General features: G+C 36.6%; 1 long non-coding RNA gene across 1 annotated transcript; it reads left to right on the top strand.

The window, feature by feature from the left end:
• The first annotated feature begins 20,429 nt into the window (after positions 1-20,429).
• LOC118681800 (uncharacterized) lies at positions 20,430-21,751 on the top strand. The gene is made up of 3 exons (XR_004977545.2): positions 20,430-20,930; positions 20,988-21,071; positions 21,268-21,751. It is a non-coding gene; the product is annotated as an uncharacterized lncRNA (long non-coding RNA).
• The last annotated feature ends 1,011 nt before the right edge of the window (positions 21,752-22,762 follow it).

The raw sequence follows: 22,762 nt of genomic DNA, 5'->3' as shown, positions 1-22,762 counted from the left end.
TAAAAACAACCCCATATCGTGGGACAATACATACAAACATTCACACATAACATACACATTCATTTAATTAAATAAGTAAAAGTTTTTTCATTTGAACTTCCAGTTAGACATAATTAAAAAATTATAATAAAACTTATAAGGCGATTTATATTAAAACAACACAACTTTGGTCCCTGGCTGAATATTTTTATGAATTTAATTTAAAAGTATATAGAAAACTATAATTTTGACACATGTACATTAGTACACAAATACACATTTTTAATGAATAAATTAGATAGAAGGAATACAGTCCACTAAATTACAAATGCAATGATAAGCAAAATTGTAATACAATATGATATATTGCTCATAAAAATGGAGGAATCATTGCCTATCGAAGAAAACACACAATTTACAGTGCATACAAAAATACATACAATAGGAAACTAAATGCCTACCCTTAAAAGCAACCCTATATTGCATGCCAATATACAATATTGCGGCAAACACGAATGCTAGAACAAAATAGAATCGACGATAAACTGCTAGAACTAACTAGATAGCGAAATTCGTAGTTGCCAGAATGTTCGGGTGGAGAAGTTTTGTTAACGATCTACTAGATAAGAGCTGTCGGATTGTGCAGCAGACACAGTTCTAGTTAGAGTGCTGCCGTGTAAGGAGCAATTAAGATATAAGTAAGAACAATATAAGTTAAATTGGGACATTTATTTAACAATCCAATGATCGAACTAAAGAGTGAGTTACAAGGTAGACGATATATCGAAAAATCCGGCGTTCACATGGGGACTCACAAGTGAAAAGAGTCTAGCAACTCGAGTAGAATTTTTCTGTTGTTCCTTTTCACAAAATTTTCAGAAATATTTGTTCGGCTACGCGACAATTTTAGCATGTTGCATATCTAATTTGTATGTTGGAATGGTGGTCTCACATTATTCTTACAACAGATTATCATGAATGAGTTAAAACAATATTTAGAATACCCACTGTTAATATTTTCAGCGGAAAAATTTATGACGGGAATTCCGTAATCCATCATAATGGGTGTTATCTGCCTCCCCTCTTCCTTCCACGTTTGCGGGCCCCTCCAGTGGACGCCCGTTGCGGCTCCTCCATTTTAAGCAAAATATTCAAACCGAACGTTACTTTTACCGTTAACCATTGGAATTCGCTCTTTTGTGTAATTGTCGAATATTTTTTCTCTTTAATTTTCGGGGTAAATTACATTTTGTGTTTTTTTCAATAGTTTTGTTGTTTTTATTATCATAAAAGTCATCAAGTTACAAACTATATAAATTGTTATTCTAAAAAATACTGGTTTTTGGTCCTTTATTAGTTTATATTAGGGAATATTTCAAAAATAAATAAATAAAATTCGTGTGTCGAATACTTTCTTTGGCCAGTGTATACGTATACATATATGCGTAGTTAAGAAAGTAGATTTAGAAAATAGAAAAAAGAAATAGAAAGAACGTTTCACAAATAAAATTAGATTCAAATTGGATCTCTCAGAATACAAGCCTTTTTATATAAGGTTTTGTACAAGCAATGATCTGTATCACATATGAAACACCATATAATGTCATAAATATTATTGATCAGTATTATTTACATTAGTTTAAGATTATTTTCTTATACTTGTTATGTCAAGTTTGATACTGTCTTATCTAAGTTTTATATTTGTCATCTCTCGTTTATCATTCATTCCCTTTACAACTATCTTTGTTTATGCATATTAAAAGTTACGGTATTTAAAATTATGTTGAACTCCTATAAATGTCGGAGGACATGTGTGTACGATGCTCTTCTCTGATTGTAACTCGGTGTTGATTGTACTCATATCTGCTTTGGTGTCAAGCAAACCATTCACTAGCGTACAAATCCCAATAAAGCATTGAGAACTCTACCCGCTGGTAAATTAATTATTTAACATTTTGGTGTCTCCTGTGAGCACAAATATATTTTAATTTCGTTTTGTAATTGCGGTTTTGGGATTTCATGGCGGAGCTCAATTGGCGTACATCAGCAGTGAAAGCAATTAAGCGCATACATGCACGTGTCTCGGAAGGTGCATTGGAAGGTCGTGATGTGTTTCACTTTCAACAGGAGCTCAAGTTGCTTGAATCACATTTTGGTTGGAGGAGGTATGACCGCCGAGATTGGGCCACATGATGCACTTTTGGAATCAGTGGAGGAGCTGTATACTGCGGCATGCAGTAGACTTAATCGACTCATCGCATCGTCAAGGGTTGAATCTAATGTCGCTGACGGAGCGCCCAATTGTCCCACAACATCTTTAGATGGCCATTTGGTGGATCTCAATTTGGACCCGATTGATCAAATTGGACCCGTTAACTATCCCGTTATTTGATGGAGATATGTGTAAATGGTTAGCGTTCAAAGACGCCTTTGAAACACTTGTACATAATTCGGCATATCCAGAAGCGTTCAAATTGGGAAAACTTCGTCAGGCAGTCAATGTGGCTACTGCTCCTTTAATTGGTGGAATATACTCGGGTGGCTATCAAGAGGAGTGGAAGGCTCTCAAGGACCGCTATGACAATAAGAAGCAGCCAGCGGAAATACACGTATCCTGTTTTCTTAACCTTAAAACAGCTACCCAGGAGTCATCACAATCGTTATTGGCTATTGTGGACACAGTTTATGAGACGCTGCGTGCATTGCGTGTTATGGATATCCCAATAAATCAGTGGGATGCGTTAGGTGTACCAATAGTGGTGGCAAAGCTTCCATCAATAACTAAGAGAGATTGGTGTATGAGGTGCTCTACTACAGAAATACCACAGTTAGAAGACCTATTAAAATTTCTGTAAAATATTTTGACGTGCTCATAGCCTTGCTCCTGAACCCCCGGTCTCATTAATGGTTTCCCGTCAGCAACGACCAGTGAGGGCGCATGTGGCTACCACGGAAGCAGCTCTATTTTCTCATTGCGGGTTAGCGCATCGAATCTCCAGGTGTCCTTCATTATTGGCTCTTAGTATCGACCAATGATTTAAAGTCCTTAAGAAACTGCAGATGTGTTACAACTGTTTACGTACGGGTCATTCTTATCGACAGTGTCCATATAGTAGCTGCCGAAATTGTGGACGTAAGCACAACACAATCCTATGCCGAAACAAGTCCAACAACACGTCAACGTTTGCTTCTACGACTACGGCAGCCGAAGGCAATGAGGTTCCTGCGGAGGTGCCGACAACCACAACATCATGACTAGCCGCACCTGCGAGGCCCCTCACTGCCAATCCAAAGCCGCTAACCCTTTTAGCAACAGCGCGTGTATATGACTTTGGAGAAGCATCGGTGCAGCGAGTGGCACGAGTTCTATGCGATCCCGGATCACAGGTTAGCTTTGTGACGGATCCTCTAGCGAACTGTTTGCAGCTATATCGACGAAAATGTGATGTGAGGGTAGAAGGCGTAGGTGCTACCATTAATACTAGAGTGAAAGGAACTCTTAGATCAGCAAAAACTAACTTTGAAATGCGAATTGATGCTTTGGTTTTATCGTCCATTACTTCTCCGACTCCAGCAGTGAAGATTGACATGAACAAATGGCCATATTTGAGAGACATAGATTTGGCGGACAACCGTTTCGGTACGCCTGGAACTATCGACGTTCTTATCGGCGCGGACGTGTGGGGCGATTCATTAAAAGTGGAGTCATCGGTGGAGGACCAGACGAACATTTTGCCCAGCGTACTCGCTTTAGATGGGTGGTGTTTGGTCCAGCAGCAGTGACCATTCCTGCAAAGGAATCATTGCTCACTCTCACTAACCAGAGAGGACCACCGGTTGGAGGAACTGGTGTCCAGATTTTGGAAAATGGAGGAAATAGCAGTGGTTGACGATCTGCCAGAGAATGAATGTGCGCAAATCTTCGAGACCACTCATAGCCGTACCTTAGACGGCCGTTATATCGTACACTTACCTTTGCGACGAAGGGCAACGGAACTAGGTGACTCTTACGCATTGGCATTACGGCAATTTCATAGACTAGAGCGTCGCATGGTTGCGGATCTAGTTCTTAAGGAAAACTACATTTCATTTATGAGGGAGTATACAGCACTCGAACATATGGAACTAGTACAATCACCTAACGAGCATACTAATTGCTACTACATTCCTCATCAAGCGGTCACAACGAAGTTCCGCGTAGTGTTCAACGCTTCGGCACCTACCAGCACTGGAATCCCACTGAACGATATTCAACTGGTAGGCCCAACACTTCAGGATTCGCTAAGTAGTTTTACCTTTTCGTCGCTATCGAGTGGCGATAACTGCGGACATAGAGAAGACGTTCAGGCAAGTGTTGATTGCATCTGAACATCGTGACTATCAACGAATAATATGGGGAGAGTCTCCTGAAGACGAGATCCGTGTGTATCGCCTGAAGACCATCACATATAGCATGACATACAGTCCTTACAATGCAGTACGAACCCTCCAACAATGTGCTTATGATAACTCCGCTGTGGTTCCCGACATACAAGCGACTCGAGCTCGAACAACTTCTTAACAAGTCGTGAAAGCGTTATCGATACAGTGGAATTGGCTAAGAACGTGTACGTCATCTTATCTGCGGGACAGTTCACCCGCTTCCGTTTTGGGCTAAAGATGGGATGCACTGAAGGATTAGTTACTCTTTCACATCGATCTATATCAGAGAGCAGAAATTCCAACGAAGCGCCGGGTACTCAGCGAGGTGGCACGATTCCTCGATCCTACTGAATTATTATCGCCTGTTATCGTAACTGGGAAAATATTCATTCAGCGACTGTGGTCTGCGGCTCTATCCTGGGACTCCCCATTGCTTGAAGATCTTTGCCGCGATTGGCTAAACTATCGGTCACAGCTTCCGGAGCTTAATCAAATTCGCATCGAACGATGGATTAGAATGATTCTCCGCTTTCAGACACCATTTCACGGGTTTTGCGATGCGAGCTCACATACTTATGCCGCAGTTATTTATGCGAAGACGTCGATCATAAACGGTTCGGTGCGTTGCACACTTTTGACGGCACGCACCAAGGTGGCACCACTCAAAACTGATACCATTTAACGCCTAGAACTTGCCAAACCATTAATATGAATGTGACGCCCCCCACCCGATGGCATCACATTCGTTCGGCTCAGAACCCAGCTGATTGTGCCAGTAGAGGCATCACACCCGCCAAGCTATTAGTACATCCCTTTGGTGGCATGGACCTAAGGAGGCAAAGATGATGTATTTGGACGGTAGTGATGTACCTTTCAGCAAAGATGAGTCAAATGTCTTACTCGCCGAAAACCGAAATACAACCAAATTTATTGTACTCGTTTCACATCCGTTATATACTCGTCGTTGAGGAGCAGTTTGCAGATGAAATTCGACAGTTGAAGTCGAGTTCAGGTTTGTCATCTTCCAGTCGGATCCATTTACAGACAGGAACCAAATCCTCCACGTCGGGAGACGCATCCACCAGGCCGAACTAGGGCATGATCAATGATTCCCGATTATTCTGCTTAAATCAACGCCATTGGTCAAGCTTTTACTAACTCAGGAGCATGAGGTTACCGATGAGAACCACTGTTGACCGTATAATGCAGTGGTTCTCAATCGGTGACCCAACATCCCGGCCCCGTTGAAAAGCATTTCAAACAGATAGAAGGGCTAGCTTGTGAATTGGTCGCCGAATGATTCCCTTCGTTGTTCGAATGTCCACCACACGCACTTTAGAGTCCTTTCCTGGAATACAATTTATAACTCTTCCAATATGCCATTTTTGCGGTGGTAAGTTGTCTTCATAGATGATAACCATTGAGTTGTTGTTGATGTTTGGTCGTTCCGAAAACCACATTGATCGCATTTGAAGTTCGTTGATGTATTCATTTGACCACCTGTTCCAAAACATCTGTTTAATGCTTGTGACCTGATTCCATCGTTGTACGTTGCTGATGTTAGCTGACAATCTCCGCTCTGGGAGTGCCCTAAGTGCACTACCAATGTTAAAATACCCCGGAGTTAATACTTCATAATCATTTGGATCAGATGACATTGGTGTTATTGGACGAGAATTTAGAATTTAGTTCCTCAGCTGTGAGTCTTGCATTTTTGATGGTGGAGTTGAGGTGACCCTTAGCCGATTTGACTGCTGCCTCCCAAATACCGCCAAAATGAGGTGCTTTGGGAGGAATAAAATTAAAATTTGTAAATTCATTAGCACAATATTTTATAATTGCATCTATGTTTTCGGTTTTAAATAAAAATGACTTTAATTCAGTTATTTTGTTGCAAGCGCCCACAAAACTTGTTGCGTTATCGCAAAAGATGTCAGAGGGTAGACCTCTTCTTCCAATCATGCGCTTGAATGACGCTAAGAAAGTGTCCGCGGATAGATCCGACATAAGTTCGATGTGAACCGCCTTTGTCGCTAGACAAACGAAGATCCCAATGTACGCTTTATAAGGTGTTTTGCCTCGAATACGCAAATATACGTTGACTGGTCCGCAGAAATCAATACTGCAGCGCGCAAAAGGGCGTGATGGAGTAAATCGCTCGATAGGTAACAGTCCCATTACTTGGTTCATCAGCTTTGGCTTATAGTGTATACAATGTGTGCACGATCTGACGATGCGTCTATCCAAATCTAAAGTCTTATCAGAGCTACGAGTGCCTTTGGTCCTGCATGGTAGTGTTTCCGATATAGATGACGAACGTAATGCACAACAAATTCACATTTGTGTGGCAACAGCATTGGGTGTTTCCATTCTTCTGGAATATCTGCTGATTTCAATCGACCTCCAACTGTGAGTATTTGAAATCTTGCGGTATACTCGAGAAAAAAAACGGTATGGCCGCTAGTATGCCGGTGCAAGCTTTTTGAATAGCCTCCACGTCTGCATAACGCTTTTCTTTTATCGGCAAATGCATTTTTCCGAAAAGGTAGAAGTCGCACGGTGCCATATCAGGTGATTACGGGGAGTGGTTGATTGTTAAAATGTAATTTTTGGTCAAATAATCGGCCACAAGCGGCGATCGATGAGACGGCGCATTATCGTGAAACAAACGCCAACTTCCAGTTTTGCGATACTCGGGCCAAACACGTCGAATACGGCGTACCAAACTCTTCAAAACTCCAAGGTAGATTACCACATTAACGTTTTGGCCGGGTGGAACAAATTCTTTGTGGACAATACCCTTGAAATCGTAAAAACAAATCAGCATTGTCTTCACTTTTGACTTCTCCAAGCGCGATTTTTTTGGTTTCGGCTCATCGTCATTTATGTCCTCACCACCACTTTGAAAACGTTGAAACCACTTGTGCACTCTGCTACGGGATAGGCAATCATCGCCATAAACTTGTTTCAGCAATTGAAACGTTTCGGTAAAAGGTTTACCAATTTTAAAACAAAATTTAATGTTGGCTCTTTGTTCGAAGCTCATTTTCGCACTGATGACAAAAACATACTAACGCTTAAAACGCAATAACTTAACTTCCATTAGATGAAATGTCATGAAATTTTTAAAGGAAGTCGATAAAGAATAGCAGATTCTAACGCACTAGTCGACATATAGATGGCGCCACTAAAGTTTACTTTCTTACTTTTGTACTCTTTACTTTGGAACGCACCTTGTAAATAACGTAACAGGTCATTTATCGTAAGCTCTTTCTGTAAAAGATAAATTTCATTAGCGAAATGTGTTGAATATTCCAAATTATGCAAAGAAAGGCGTGATGTAACTCTTGTGGCGAAAGTGTTAATGAGTCATTAAGATTAGCACCATGTCGAGATTTATTGATGAAGCGGAACATCCAAGCTATTAATCGAAGGCTTCTGGTGTAGTTACTCCGCTGATTCACAATTTCCAAAATGGCATAGAGGCAACATCCGCCGGGTTACAATGCGTTGGTACATGTCTCCAATAGGCTCGTTTGGTTAAATCTTGAATTTCCAAAATTCAATTACCAACAAAAGTCGAAAGTGTTGCATAATGCATCTTAAGCCAATGTAATACTGTTTGTGAGTCTGTCTAAAGAAAAATGTTAAATGATTTGTTAGAAATTGTTGGTTTAATTTTTGCTAAAAGACGAGCAAGGACGATTGGTTTTTGGTACGTGCCTCTCTGGACTTCGCAGTAAGTAGGCGAATGGTAGTAGTAGTGCCACATTTGTTGATAACGCGAGTATATATTGCGCAGTCATATGCACGAATCGATGACAATCAATATTTTGGTTCCATTTTAGTTAAAGTGATGGATGGACTTACGTTTAGATCCTTTATAGAGTCGTCTTCTCTGAATTGATGATAATTGGAATGCCACTTTGTTAATTTGAACTGTCCTAGTTTTAACAGTTGTAATACCTCTTGTTTTATCTGTGAAAGTTCGGTTAGAGTCTCAGCACCACAGAGTAGGTCGTCTACGTAGAATGGTGACTTCACGATTTTTGCGCCAATTCTAAATTGTTCTGAATGCTGTTCAGCTAGATATAACAAACTCCGTATAGCAAGATATGGTGCAGTAGCCATTCCATACGTTACAGTATTTAGTTGATACGTCCGAATATCTTCAGTTGGGGAACTCCTCCACAGAATATACTGGAACTTTCGATCATCTTCATGCATTAATACTTGGCGATACATCTTGATTATGTCGGCAGTGAGTGCAAACCTGTGGAAGCGAAAACGAATAAGAAGAAGAAAAAGTTCGCATTGAATTGTAGGGCCAACCATCTAAATATCGTTTAATAAGTTTTGTAATGTGGTTCGACAGGAAGCGTCAAATACAACTCGAAGCTTTGTTGTTGTACCTGTTGGTTTTCGCACACAATGATGTGATATATAATATTGCGGTTCGCTGAGATTTGGATTTTTTACAACGCTCATATGACCCAAACTCTCGTAGTCGCTCATAAATTCAACGTATTGTGCTTTCAATTGTGGTGATTTGGCTAATCAACGTTCTTGTGCATTAAATCGTCTCAATGCCGTAGTATATGACTCGCCCAAACATGTCGGATCATCCTTGAAAGGTAATTTGACAACTATTCTGCCGCAAGGTCTTCTTGACACTGTTGATTTGTATATGTGATCGCAACTCTGTTGTTCACGAGTCCAAGCCTCTGGTACGATAGTGATTTCTTCCAATTTCCACAACTTTTCCAATTTGGCATCTAAAGATTCATTGGCTAAAAATAAACAAGATGGTTTGGATATGTTGTTACTGGCCGTCTTATAGCGTCCCGAAACAATCCAGCCTAAGAGTGTGTTTTGCAAGATTGGTAAATTAGATCCAAGATTTATTTGGCCTACAGATAGAAGACTGAAGAATGTTTCTGTACCCAGCAACATGTCGATTTTCTTTGGTATAAAAAATTCATCATCGGCGAGCGCTATATTGTGTTGTATTTTTTTTTTTTTTTTGTTTAAGTGTCAAAGAGTGCGGACGTGTATTTAATTCGCTCCGTGAATGTTTAAACAAAACCGATCAAATAAATAAAAAGTGATACAAAAAACAAATAACAGTTGTCACAAAGTGTAAACTAACACAAAACATTATTCAAATAATAATAAAAAATAAACATAAACATATAATAAGTGAACAAAAAGAAAACAAACAAGCCCAGCGAATCCTATTCAGAGCTGTCAAACGAGCAGTGGACTTTTAATCTTTTAAAATTGTAAAATACCCCTATAAAAGCTTTTATATAAAAGATCGTGTAAGCACGGACACAAACCAGTAGATCTTTTATTAAGGTAAAGCCTAAAAGCCTGCTATAAAAATTTATGAATTCAAATAAATATGTAATATCACACGAGTGGCTAGAAAAGAGTTCTGTGTGGGATAAATCATATTTTACTATGTGACATGAGTCTCAATAATAAAACAGCAACTACATCAAATGAGTACATACTCATCCAGTAAAACCAAGTACTGTTCCAAGTGGATCAACAACGCGCCCAAAATGAACAGCAGTTGTTTAATCAATAGCAATATGCCTCTAGTCGATGGCAACATGCAGATAGCGAAATTGCTCGTCTTAATTCTCAACTAATGGACATGCAAAAACAAATTGATATGCTCAAGGCAAATCTACCTAAAGGAAGACCTTTTCTAAGTGCCTCGAGAACCGCAACTCCTGCATCCTCTAGAGCTAGTACACCAGCTCCAGTAAAAGAATGTGATACTGAATATGGGATGGATGAAGATGAGCTGGCTAAAGAAACAGAATGGATTAGAGAAAAACATAAAAATAAAAAACGAAAAATAAATACAACACCCTCACCAACCACTTTAAAGAAAAGTATGCAAACTCCCAAAAAAAACTAAAAAAGAACCATTACCACCGCCTATTGTTGTAAATGGAATCAAATCTTATGAAACCTTACACTGCTTGATGAAAGAACATATAAATGAAAGTTCCTTTCAAATGAAATTAATCAACGACTCAACAGTCAAAATGAATTGTAGAGAGTCAAATGATTATAAAGAAGCAATTAAGCTACTTTAAGAAAATAATTTGGATTTTTATTCATATGAAAATAAACAAAAAAGACCAGTAAGGGTAATGGCTAAAAACCTGCACCACTCATGTAATCCTAGCGTTGTTGGATCATTTTTATCTGAAAAAGGGTTTAAAATTATCTCTGCTATCAATAAATTGTCATGGAAAGAAAAAGATTGATAACCCCAATTTGAACAAACATATCCCAAAAAATATTGTAAAAGATGCACCAGAAATAAATAAAACTGCCAGCGTTCAAAATAAAATGGTCAACGTTCAAAAAAAACCAACTTATGCCTCTGTAGCTGCATCAGGTACTGAAATGCAAGGTATTGATACCAAAGACACGGGGGATATTAGCCAAACCCTTCAACTCATTCTTGATAAAATGACTAACCTAGAAGACTCTTTTTCTAAAATCAATAAAAGGGTTAATAAACTTCAGGGCAGTACTAAAAAGACTGCACCTAATCAAAAAAGAAGGTCTTGATGTCTAAAACAATTAAAATTATGTCATGGAATGCAAATGGGTTGCTCAACCATCACCAAGAAGTACAGGCAATCCTGGACATAAATAAACTAGACGTGTGCCTGATATCAGAAACGCACTTTACTAAACAATCTTTCATTAGATTTAAAGGATATAAAGTCTACCACACTATACATCCAGAAAATGCAGCAAGGGGAGGAAGCGGAAGATATACAAGCAACGGCAATAAACATTAAAACAAAGAATGGTAACATTACGGTAGTTAGCTTGTACAGCCCCCCGAAACACAATATTAAGTGTGATAGATATGAAGAGTTCTTCAAAAACATAGGAAAACGATTCATCATTGGTGGTGATTTTAATGCTAAACACACGCACTGGGGATCGAGGCTCATCACAACTAAAGGAAGGGAGTTATTAAAAGCGGTTCAAAAATATGGGTGTGAAACCTTATCAACGGGCAAACCCACATACTGGCCTACCGACCCAAACAAGGTTCCTGATCTTATTGATTTCTTTATCATAAAAGATGTTTCAAGCAATTACATGCAAATAGAAGATATTTTCGATTTAAATTCAGATCATTCGCCGATTGTTCTAACTTTAAGTGAAAACATTATAATGAAGCCAGCTAACCCACATCTGACTAACAAATGAACTGACTGGGAAAGCTTTAGAATTTTACTTGACCAAAGAATTGAATTAGCAGTTCCATTACAATCTGAAGAACAGTTAGATCTGGATGTAGAAAAACTGACCAATGATATCCAGTATTCAGCGTGGCAAAATACATCTGAAGTTTGTTTAAGACCAAAAGGTAACAATTATCCCAAAGAAATATTGGAACTAATTTTTGAAAAAAGAAAAGCGAGGAAAAAATGGCAACAATCCAGAGCCCCACTAGATAAAATTATACTGAATAACTTAACGTCTCAATTGAGAAATGAAATTAAACAATTTAAGAACGATACCATGAGTGCGTTTCTATGTGAAGTTATAAATGACTCAAGTACTGAATATTCACTTTGGAAGTCTACCAAAAGACTGAAAAGGCCAATTATGCAAACCCCTCCAATTAAAAACATTGATTATAGCTGGGCTAGAAATAACTATCAGAAAGCATCCAGATTTGCTGAACACCTTGAAACGATTTTTCAACCCAACACGATGGATGACACTACACTGTTACCAAACATTATTGCACAAGAAAAGATGGAAATACCACGGGTCACTCTAGCTGAAATCAAAAAAGAAATTAAAAATACCATGAACCCTAAAAAAGCTCCTGGTTTCGACCTGATCACCGGCCAGATACTTAGAGAACTACCAAGGAAAGCATTACTTAAAATAACCAATCTGATTAATGCATCATTCAGATTACAATATGTACCGTCATTATGGAAAGTGGCTGAAGTTATTATGATACCCAAACCTGGAAAGCCACCCCATGAAACCACATCATACCGACCAATTTCTCTGCTTCCGCTTATGTCCAAACTGTTTGAAAAACTTTTATTGAAAAGATTAAAACCAATAATTGATGAGAAAAATCTTATTCCAAATCATCAATTTGGTTTTCGGAATCAACACTCTACGATTGATCAGGTTCATCGAATAACTGACACAATTGAAAAAACATTAGAAGAAGAAAAAGTGTGCTCAGCAATTTTCCTTGATGTAGCACAAGCTTTCGATAAAGTTTGGCATGCAGGATTGAACTATAAACTTAAAATGTTTCTTCCAACACAATTCTCGAAAATTCTGAAGTCATATATATCAGAACGCTATTTCAGAATCAAGCAAGAGGACCCTTTTTCTGCCCTAAAAAAAATCTAAGCGGGAGTTCCGCAAGGTAGTGTATTGGGACCAGTTCTTTATTTCTTATATACTAGTGACCTACCAACATTTAACGAAAATATTGTTGCTACATTTGCTGATGATACTGCAATTTTAGCCGTTGGCGACAATAATATTGAGTCAAAAGAAAAATTACAAAAAGCCATTGCAGAAGTACAACGCTGGACAACTACTTGGCGCATTAAGCTAAATGAAACCAAATCAGTGCATATAGATTTCACCAACAAACGTATACAGCACAAACTAATATATATGAACCAAAAAATAGTTCCGTATGAGAATACAGCAAAATATCTTGGTATGACCCTTGATACTAAACTCAGGTGGAAATCACATGTTAAAAAAAAAACAAGAAGAACTAAAACTTAAGTACAGAAAAATGTACTGGCTATTGGGCAGATATTCTGCCTTGTCAATATAGAACAAGCTACTCTTGTATCAACAAGTCCTTAAACCGATCTGGACTTATGGTATTCAACTCTGGGGCTGTACCAGTCAAAGCAACAGATTAATTATCCAAAGATTTCAAAACAAAGTACTTCGTGGTATTGTTAATGCACCCTGGTACATTCGTAATGACAACTTGCATATGGATCTGAATGTAGAAACTGTTGACACCGTCATCAAAAAGTATGCTCCAAGTCATGCACAACGACTTCAACAACATATCAACATTGAGGCTCTTCAGCTCCTTAATAATGATGGCCTTACCAGAAGATTAAAGCGAGTAAAACCTTTCGAACTTGTGTAAAACAAAAAAAAAATGAACTATAAAATAAAATAATCATTGTTCAGGTCTCACTAAAATAGTGACTATAATACATACATATGTATAAGTTTAACATCTGAAATGAATATCATAGGATAAGCATTTTGTAATTTTAAAACCGTATAAATTTAAGTCAGAAACAAATAGTTTATTAATATTAATTTACTAGATTGCTATAAAATAAATTCCCCAAAGGGGTGTTTTTACAAAATAAAAAAAAATAAAAAATATTGTGTGGAATATTCCATGTTGAAATATTGATTTCAGGATCTGGTTGATAAGCAATGTGCGATGTAATGCAAAAAGTCAATGGAAGTTCGAAACCAGTGACTTGCGACTTGATATTAGTTGAGGTTTTGAATTTGATATTTATCGACGATGAACCGATGCTTTGTATTTGTATGTGTTGCTTATTTCTTGGCAGAAGCAACTTTTGCGAAAAATCACCTGTGATAAAATTTACCTGTGAACAGGAATCTAGCAGTGCTGTATCCAATCTGTAGCTCCCCGATGCATCACGAACGAAAATTTTTGCTGTTGCAAGGATGACGTTATCCAACGATGAATTATTCCTGTGTGTATGCGCGACTGCCTCTTGTGTTGTAAATACCTGAGTAGGTGTTTGTTGGACTGAAGTAGAACCGCTGTGGAGTAAACTGTGATGTTGTCATCCACAAACCTTGCACATATGTGATGATGGACAATTGGCTACTCGATGTCCCTTTGATAAGCAATTGATGCAAAGTCCAATTTTCTTTGCATGATCGAAAAGTTGAGTAATGTTTAGTGACTTAAAGCGTTCGCAATTAAAAACCTGATGGTTGTTACTGGAACAGAAAGTACACGTTATGTTGGAGCAGGAAAATGTATAGCCTCGTGGTTGTTTTTTTGATTTCGAAGAGGAGTATTTGTTAACACCTTGAGTTGACGAGGTACTAACACGCGTGTTGTCCAGTAATTCCAGGTATTGGCAGTGTCTTTCCAAAACTGCGATGCAATTCTCCCATGACGGCAGCGTTCTGAAATCTAGCGACTCCTTCCACTTTTTGTTGGTCTGTTCAGCAGACTTCTGCAAAATTAAATGAATAAGCATGGCTTGCGATATTTGGCTGTCGGTACCTAGTCAGGGAACCATAAATAGCTGAAGCTTTATCAATTAAACTTCATAGCTGAATGCCATTTGGTTTCATAACTGCTGGTAAATCAAATAACGAATTTATTCCTTCCAAAAAAGTTAGTGTTTTGTTGTCATACCGTACCTTCAACTGTTCTAACGCCTTCGGGTAGTTTTCATTTGTCACTTGAAACGCATTTACAGTTTCTAAGGCTTGACCTTGGAGACAATTTCGCAAATTGTTAAATTTTTCAATATAGTTAAATTGAATTCACGATCAATTATTTGCTTGAATGAGGTGATAAAATTTTGATAATTTGAATACTTGCCATCAAACGTAGGAAGCTTAAGTGGTGGAAGTTTTGAACTTGATTGTACTACGCAAGTTGTGTCCAAAAGTGAAACGTTGTTATCTTCTGCCAGTTGCGATTGGATAACCAATTTAGTGGTGAGTTTTTCCAGGGCAGCACGTCCACCATCATCAGCATCCAATCTTTCGATGTCACTTTGAATTGAAATGCTTAAAATAGGACTCCAGGATGCCCAAACGGCATTTGTATTCCGCAGCTGAAAGAGTGTTTCCACCTGGTTGCAAGCTGGCGTCGAAGATATTTTTAATGCGCGTAGTATTTTTCTTGGTGCTGGCGCGTTCTTGTCTTAGCTCGTCCAAAGACATTGCAGAACAGGATCTTGTATATGCTTTATAGAGGCTTCCAAATTATTTTAAATAATAATATTTCTACTTCTAGTGAGTAGTTAAGCAATAAGTGATTAGTTAATTTTACCGTAAAAAATGTATCAAACCAATTTATACTTATGTGTGTCTAGCGGTGGCAAACTGGTGTGCTGTGCTGTATGCGAGCAATGCTTGTGACTCCAATGGTAAAGATTTCCAACGGTAACTAAGTTTAATGAGGACAAAGTCCAATGTCGGTAATTTCCAATGACGATAATGTCCAATGACGATAATGCCCAACGATGCAGTCTAATACTGACCACACTCCGAAATGATGTGCGAAAGAACAAAAAATTCACTCGTGCCCCACGTTGGGCGCCAAAAAATGTAGGGCTACAAAGTTTTTTTGTAACCGCGCAAATATCGAAAAAGCGAAAAGTTTAAGCAAAGTTGTAACAGCGACAAAATACAAAGGGCCGAGTAATGATGCTATGTGTGGTCAGCTATTAGACTAATGTATTGTATTGTAATACTGTTCAATACATAATTTCCGCTAAGTACATAGTTTCGTTTTCTATTAGTGCATATGTAAGTATGTAAGTTATATAAATTTAACAGTTCATAAAAGGAGAATAACCCAAGTACATACTTTATTCTATTGCTCCTTCATATATAATGTAGTTATTAACAAAAGAGAAATATAACAAGTAAGGATGCAACCGAACATTTTATACTCTCGCAAAGTCAAATGGTATACTCGTTTGAGATTTCTTTGTGGATTGACTGATATTTTCGGTAGAAGGTCAACTATAGGCACTGGGGTCCACATATTTAGTACTTAGGGGTTTGAACAGTTTTGGTTCGATTAAGACAATTTTTGGCCGCAAGGTAGCATACTTTAATTGCATTATTCACGCAAAGTTTTACCCCGATATAATCATTGTTACCTGATTTGCATAGTGGAAAGTGAAAGAATCAGATGGAATTGAAAATGGTGTTACATGGGAAGTAAGCGTGGTTGTAGTCCGATTTCGCCCATTTTCGCACTATGACATAGAAACATGAAAAGAACGTTATGCACAGAATTTGGTTGAAATCGGTTAAGCAGATCTCAAGATATGGGTTTTCACCTAAAAGTGGGCTGTGCCACGCCCACTGTCTAATTTTGAACTCGGTTCCTATAAAGTCATCTTATACCATCTCAGAGATAAAATTTAATGTCTCTGGCGTGTTAAGTGCTTGATTTATCGCGCTTTTAGTAGTGTTTAACAGTACCGTTATATATGGAGTGGGCGGAGTTGCCACCCGATTTCAACTATTTTCACACCGTCAATAGAAGTGCTAAAAACATATGCTTTTAGTGAATTTTGTTATTATAGCATTAGCGGTTTAGGAGATATGCACATTAAACCTATTAGAGGCGGGACCACGCCCACTTTAAAAAAATTTTTAACTGAAGATGCCCCTCCCTAATGTGATCCTGTGTACCAAGTAACAGTCTTGTATCTTATTGCAGAGCTTGGTTATGGCAAGTTATTTGTTTTTGATTAATGGCGTTTTGTGGGCGTGGCAGTGGTCCGATTACGCCCATCTGCAATACCAACCGTCTCACGGTACCAAGAAACATGTCTACCAAGTTTCATAAAGATATCTCAATTTCTACTCAAGTTAGAGCTTGCACGGACGGACAGACGGACGGACGGACGGACGGACGGACAGACAGTCACCCGGATTTCAACTCGTCTCTTCATCCTGATCATTTATATATATATAACCCTATATCTAACTCGATTAGTTTTAGGTGATACAAACAACCGTTAGGTGAACAAAACTATTATACTCTGTAGCAACAGGTTGCGAGAGTATAAAAATATGGGAACGCAGCATTGCAAGAGGCTGCTTACATATTAAGCTTAGTACTTGTTAAATGGGACTAGCTAATGTGCACAAACAAATATTCATAAAATTGCGGGGACGAAAACATAGCGGCAGTATAAGTGTACAAAGCAAGCGCAAGCAAGCAATAAATATGTAAGTATGTACACAATGCAAATACAATTATTAACTGCATTGAGGTGAATGACTTCTAATGCTTGCCCTTGAATATTAGGCAAATAAGTAGAGAACAAGAAATAGCAAAAATGTATAGAACATATGACCGTATAATGCAGTGGTTCTCAATCGGTGACCCACCATAATATATGTTAATTATATTACCTTTACTTTTATTTGTTAAGTGTATTTAGTTTTTTAAATTATAAAGATATGTTTAATAATATATAATTATTCAAATTTTTTTTTAGATTTTTCCATTAAATTAATTTATTGGGAATAGTTAATCATTTTCAAAAATAATTTATTAAATAAATGTAAGAAATATAGCCCAATTCAGTAATCAGTCTCAAGTCACCATCGTAAAGGGGGAGAAGAGAAACTATCAGCTGAGCAGATGTAAATAAAGCGCAGGCTGGGAGATGTCCATCGAGAAACGTCAAAGGAAATACAGGTATTGGGCATGCAAACGGCCCGACTTTTGAACGGAAAATGGTTGCATTTTACTATTTTCTTAAAATTTATGGGAAAGTGGTCCCAAAAATATTGGTTTAATGTAAAACATTCATATTGTTTTCAAAATAACATCAGTTTATTTTAATGTACAAGTATATTCTTAAAGAGGCGGGTGTTATAAGAATAATTCAGTTTTATATTTATTTTATAAATCCGTCCGTCGATTTCTAAAATATACAAATACGTTGCCAGAATTGCTACTGAGCATGGCGTAACAGTGTTTGTTTTAATGTATCTTTTGGGAAAAAAATATATCTAACGTATTTTATATTATAAAGAAGGTATTGCAAATTTATAAATAATTTATTTAAGAAGTCTATATTAAAAACTAAACCTAGTACTATATAATAACATGGTAAGTTTTTTGTTCAAAGAGTTGGATGACCACGTTGCGCGAATACCAAAGGATACAGCCCATGCAAAGTACACAAAGTGCACTTACCGCAACATCCGCTACCTAGTCACAAAAATATGTTCCAAAATGTGAAAAATCGCTTGTCCCGTACCCGGGCAACAACAACGTAACACGTAAATAGCGCACGTAAATACCCACAAAACACAATTCAGCAAGAAGTTATAGCAACAATTACTCACACGTAAACTTATATTGCTCAAAAAGAAATCGAAAGAAAACAATTGCAACGATGCACACGCACGTCTATTCGCATCTGAAGCGAAACAATAAATTGTAGTGCTCCAATTGTAACGGATTTCTCGGTAAATCGCCTACCTTGTAACTGACTCTTGAGTTCGATCACTGGATTGCTAAATAAAAGTCCCAATTTAATTAGAAAAAGTTTTAATTTGGCGACACCCTATTTATGTAAGTACTCTCGAAAACATCTATGCCCGTCAAGAACTGCGTCATGTAGAAATCAGAAGTCAGTTCTCTTTGACGTGTCCCAGGGTTTTTACCATTCCTGTATGCTGGCTTGTCTTTCCTCTTTGCGTTCTGCTAATGTTAGCTTCCTGCCTACACTCTTGCTTTTGTCGTAAATTCGCTTCAGCAGAGCCCCTATGTCTGATGGCTTTATTCCAGATATATTGATGTGATACCGTACGGAATGCCCTTTCTTTCCGGCATTTGTTTTTTCATTAAGGCTGATCCCCGTACAACCTTAGCCAGAAGCGCTCTGCTACTTGGTTTTGGGCCTCCAATGTTCGCCATTATCCTGTCTAAGGCCTCATTTACACGGGCGGATTTTTCAAAAATTTTGTCGATATGAACTTTGTAACTTAGTCTTACGTCTATCATCATACCCAGGTTCTTAAACGATGTTTGCGTTGTGATGTTATGCCCATCTATGCTAAGAGAAATAGTCTTAAGTTTTTTTCTGCTTGTAATAAGTACTACCTCAGTTTTTAAAGTGAAAATTTAATTGTATTGTTTCAAACCTTTTCATCTGTATGTTGCATGTCACGTGACGCTTACGTTACGGCACTTATCAGTAATAACATGTGCACGCACTGCTCTATACATACATACACATATGCGTACACATGTAAGTACCCCGCAAAAATTATAAACATTGTTCTACAAAAACAACAATCGTCTCAAGTAGCACAAGCAACACGCACCCATGTCAATATGGCAGGCATATTGCTGAAGCCCAAATTTATAGTAAATCACACAACAACAATTTTTACTCATGAATACAGATGTACTCTTAACAAGGGAAGTTGACTCATTTATAAAAGTAAACACCATACACATCTCCCCGGACATGCGTTTATCTACAAGCGTCTTGTAGTGACTGTTAAATAATTAATTAACCAGCGGGTAGAGTTCCCAATGTTGTATTGGGATTTGTACGATAGTGAATGGTTTGCTTGACACCAAACCAGAGATGAGTACAATCAGCACCGAGTTACAATACAATCAGAGAAGAGTTCGTAAACACATGTCCTCCGACATTTATAAGAGTTCAGCGAAATTTAAAATACCGTAACTTTAAATATGCATAAACAAAGATAATTGTAAAGGGAATGAAAGATAAACGAGAGATGACAAATATAAAACTTAGATAAGACAGTATTGCCAGATCAATCTTGACATTATTAGAAAATAAACTTAAACTAATGTAACTAATCCTAAACCAGTGACGATGGCAAAAGCTAAAAATCATAAATTGAAGAACTTTTTTATTTTCCTTCTGTAAGGGAAAAGTGTCAACCCCCCAAACACAGAAAAAAGTGACGTAAATGGAAATATAGTTTCGGCACATTAGCAGCTCTATTCTGAGAAAATCTTACAACTTGTTTGTGAGGAAAAATTTGTGGGGTTATTCTTGCTTGAACCTCATAAGAAAAAAACTTAAAAAAGTCACCAGGTGAAGTAAAAAGCATTATAAAAATAAACAAAAAGAAAGACAAGAAAAGTAAGTAATTTCGCAAAATTTATAATTTTGATATAAATATAATAATATCATTTATTTTTAGGCTTACAAAATGTGGTTTATTTCACTATTTTCATCATGTGTAAATGTACAGCTCAATTTATGCGCTTGTTTATTTATATGCAAGTTCTTACCCCTACAAAAAACTGCTGATGGGTTTACCAATACACTCAAATTTGTTATGTCAGTACTACCCGTCAATTGATCGCCACTGTTATTGTTAAAATGAGTAGTAAGGGTAGATTTATATTTGTTACTATACTATAGCTTTACATATGTAAGAATGAAATAACTGCATTTATTAGTACTGTCACCAATGACAGTGAAATGAACAGTAAAATTACTGTCAATGTTTACGATTTTTCCAAAAGCAAATTTTGTATACGTCGAAAAAGACAGCACACATTTCCATAGGAGTTTCGAGAAGTTGTGAAATATCTATGTAGCTGTTATTCCGTGCGATAAACCAAAAGTGTTGGGTGCTCCTGTGCAATAACTCTTTTTGTGTTAAAAAATAAATAAATAACAAAATAATTTTCAAATATATCATACGTAAGTTATTATTAAGTTTCAAATAAAGTTATATTTTTAGTTCATTTTCATTTTTAGTTAGATATTTTTAAATTCTAAAGCATCCATGAACTGGAGAAACACGTACAGCAGAGCTTTTGAAAGGGGCAAGCATGGAATCAAGTAAATATTTCTTTAAATAATTTATTATTTGATATATATAATTATAACAATTTTAATTAAAAGTTTTGAATTTATTAAAGAAATAAAAATTGTATAATATACTGCGCTAAAGAATTTTTTACTTATGATAGATTTACAGTCATAACTGACAAATCGCAACTATGATCGCTTTTAACTCATAACTGAAAATTTTCAGCTTTGATGGTTTTATGATCAGCAATGACTCAGGAAAAGGCATGAGAGTGAGCAGTATAGATGTATAGTGAATCAATACCGAATATCTATGTGTTAAAGGGAGATGCAAAATCACACACATGCATTTGTTTACATCAGTTTTTGCACAAGGCCCTTAAGAAAATGATAGAAACTTTGCTCTGCGCATTAACAAAATTTGTTCAGCTGTGACTGTCATTTACCAGTCAGATGACTGTCACTGTGCTCGTAAGGACACTAAATATGTTTGTTATGTTAAAAGTTGAATGCATGTATAATGCAAGCATATTATGCTTCTTTGTGTTTGTTTTGTATTGTCTCGTATTGTATATATATGTGATATGAGATATGTGTTCTTGTAATAGTTAGAATTACATATTTTCGTGTAAAGAATTCACCAGATCTTTATGATGGCTATTATTATATTTTACATATTTATATATCATAAAATAACTGAATTATTTAAACATAACTATCTTTTTATACGTATATGTATTAAATACATACATACATATTTAAAAATAAAATTTTGTCCGAATTCTTTAAACATAGATGCCTTTTTATTCATACTTAGTAACTCAAAAAAAGTTCCTCCATTCTATCAATTAAATATTTACAAAATTGCTTGAAAATATTGAAATAAACAAAACATACACAACTGTTTTTCATTATTGTGAAGGTTGCTTTATGATGTCACAAATTTGTGATGAAATTGTGAGCATTTGAATTTTTGATTTTACGCCAGCATAAGGTAAACCTCACAATCGTGAGGGTAGTGACTATTGCGAGGGCATGTGAATAGGCCTGTATATTAACTTTTATACCTTTTATAATTTACAATAATAGCTACATTAATTTACTAAATTTTAATATCCGCATATTATGAACATACATGTATTATAATTAAACAATAAGATTTCTAATTATTAAATTTAGTACTTAATGCTTATAAATAAATAAAATTTTATAATTTAAGAACTCTTGGTGATATTGAAGTCCAGCTTGAGAACATTCCAACATATTTACAAATATCTAACATGAATAAAAAAGTTTAAAATAAATTTTTTTTCAAGTATTTTGATTACATTTTAAAAATAAAGTTATGCAAGTCTGTACACAATTCTTATAAAAAGTTAAGGGCTTAAATATTTAACATGCGACTTAACATAGACATGTTATCTACGGTGTTACGGGCTTTCATGTTAAGAAACATCAAAAATTGTACTGAAATTACTGTTTATTTTTCTAACTATTGTCATTCAAAGTCAACATTTTTATGTTTTGCTAACTAGGCTTTTTGACTGTGTTAAAGAAAATACAATATTTATAGTCAACATGTTAATTTGCATTCAAATTTTATATACGAAATGTAACAGCTGATTAGATCTTTTGTTTGTTTTCAATTGAAAGGTTTTTGTGACTGCCACGTACTGAATTGCAAAATCGTATCAAGTCACAAATATTGAATTGAATTTTGG

This window comes from Bactrocera oleae, chromosome 3 (genome assembly GCF_042242935.1).
Source record: "Bactrocera oleae isolate idBacOlea1 chromosome 3, idBacOlea1, whole genome shotgun sequence".
NCBI lineage: Eukaryota > Metazoa > Arthropoda > Insecta > Diptera > Tephritidae > Bactrocera > Bactrocera oleae.
This window is presented reverse-complemented; position numbering and strand designations above follow the sequence as displayed.